This window comes from Lipotes vexillifer, unplaced genomic scaffold (genome assembly GCF_000442215.2).
Source record: "Lipotes vexillifer unplaced genomic scaffold, Lipotes_vexillifer_v1.1 scaffold575, whole genome shotgun sequence".
In the NCBI taxonomy this organism is placed as follows: Eukaryota; Metazoa; Chordata; class Mammalia; order Artiodactyla; family Lipotidae; genus Lipotes; species Lipotes vexillifer.
In genome coordinates this window covers 3,711,791-3,714,290 of record NW_006780198.1, presented here as the reverse complement: position 1 = coordinate 3,714,290, position 2,500 = coordinate 3,711,791, and positions in this window count along the sequence as shown.

Here is a 2,500-nt window from a genome sequence, read left to right as displayed (position 1 = left end):
CCCTCAGCCTGGGAATCTTTCCCCTTTCCCCGCTGTAGGTTTACCTTCTCCCCGACCCAAGCATTCTTCCCTCTGCACCCCTAGGACACCTCAGCCAGATGTCCCATTTGTTTACATTTGTCTTTCCTGCCTTAGCATTTACTGCCCAGCCGGTGGCCAGCCCAGGAAGTACACATGAAGTGAGTAGATAACAGAGTGGTGAAAGGTACTGCCCAGCCCAGACCTCCCTCTCATCCCCTTGTCAAGGGTGAGCCTTGCTATGGAAAAGTTGGTCAACTTAGTTTCAATAACCCTGTGTCTGTGAAAATAATACCACTTAATTCTTTAAAACAGTCTGTGAATTTTAGACCAGGTCTCCCTTTAAAGTGCGGATATCTATGTTTTTGTCTTTGTTTTAAATTGAGGTGAGATTCACCTCCCGTTCAGTGTAGAGTGAGGTTTGTTTTGTTTTTTTTTAATTTATCTTATTGGAGTATAGTTGATTTACAATGTTGTGTTAATTTCTGCTGTACGGCAAAATGATTCAGTTATACATACATATATGTGTATTTTTATATATATATATATATATATATATATATATATATATATATATATATATATATATATACATTTCTTTTTTATATTCTTTTCCATTATGGTTTATCACTGGATATTGAATATCGTTCTCTGTGCTATCCAGTAGGGCCTCGTTGTTTATGCATAGAGTGAGGTTTTAAATGTGTCTCTTGGTTTGGGGCACGCACTGGCCAACTCGGTGCTGCTTTCTTTCCTTCTCTGTTTGTCCATCCCTGGGAGACCAGCTGGTCCTGGCAGTGGTCCCGGGAACTTGCTGTACTGTGAGGTTGGAGATGTTTCCTTCCTCCGGCTCTGCCCTCTCTCTCCAAAGGCCTTCCCCTGGGGGAGGATAGGGGGGCTCAGCTGATGCTCTAGGATAAGCCTGGGGTCGCCAGCATTTCTTAGGCAACCACAGGGCCAGGCCAGTCTTCCAACAGAGGAGCAGAGCCGGCACTTCAACCCTGGTTGTTAGGGACACCGTGCAGGGACTTGGCCCCATCTGTGCCCTCAGAGGGGACCCCACAGTCATGGATCACATTTCCATCCGCAGAATTTTAGATGCAGGTTGGTCACAAGTCACGAGTCTTGAGTGAGGAGTAAACTGGGAAAGTGAATTTAAGTGAATGTTTTCATTCCAGAATCAGCTTCCCAGGAGGAGCTGGAGGTGGGGGTACCTATCCTGCAGAAACACTCCTATCTTTTTTTTTTTCTTACTTTCTTTTTTTTTTTGGCCATGCTGTGCAGCATGTGGGATCCTACTTCCCTGACCAGTGTCCCCTGCAGTGGAAGCGCGGAGACCTAACCACTGGACTGCTAGGGAAGTCCCGCCATCTTTTTCTTTTTTAACTGACATATGGTTGATTTACAATGTTGTGTTAGTTTCTGCTGTACAGCAAAGTGATTCTTTTATACGTATATACGTGTGTGTATATATATATATATACATACATACATATTCTGTTTTTAGTATTCTTTTCCATTATGGCTTATCAAAGGATATTGAATATAGTTCCCTGTGCTATACAGTAGGACCTTGTTGTTTATCCGTTCTCTGTATAATAGTTTGCATCTGCTAATCCCAAACTACCAATCCATCCCTCCCTCGTCCTCCCTCCTTGGCAACCACAAGTCTGTTCTCTATGTCTGTGAGTCTGTTTCTGTTTTGTAGACAAGTTCATTTGTGTCATATTTTAGATTCCACATATAAGGGATATCATATAGTACTTGTTTTTCTCTTTCTGACTTACTTCACTTTGTGTGATAATCTCTAGTTGCATCCATGTTGCTGCAAATGACATTATTTCATTCTTTTTTATGGCTGAGTAGTTTTCCATTGTATCTGTATGTCACATGTTCTTTATCCATTCATCTGCCGATGGACATTTAGGTTGTTTCCATGTCTTGGTGATTGTGAATAGTAGAAACAGCCCCATCTTAACTTTGATTTTTGTAGCTCAGATATGACATCAAGAATCATATCCATCAACAAGGACTGAAACAGAGGAACCCTGATGAATCAGTTAGACTCGGGGTCATCTTATTATACATCTGGCTTGATGAATTTTTTCTTTAAATTAGAATAAGGGTCCTCAAACTATAGGCTGTAGGTCTGTTTTTGTATGTCTCGGAAGCTAAGAACGGTTTTTACATTTTTACTATTTTTTAAAATTTATTAAGAAATAAATAAATTTTTTGGTCATGCCATGTGGGATCTTAGTTCCCTGACCAGGGATTGAACCCGTGCCCCCTGCACTGGGAACGTGGAGTCCGAACCACTGGACCATCAGGGAAAGCCCTGGTTTTTACATTTTTAAAGGATTGGGAAAGAAGCACCAGAAGAATAATATTTCGTGACAGGTGAAAACTATAGAAATTTAAATTTCTGTGTTCTTAAAGTTTTGGTGGGGCACAGCCATGCCCATTCATTTACATATTGCTTGTG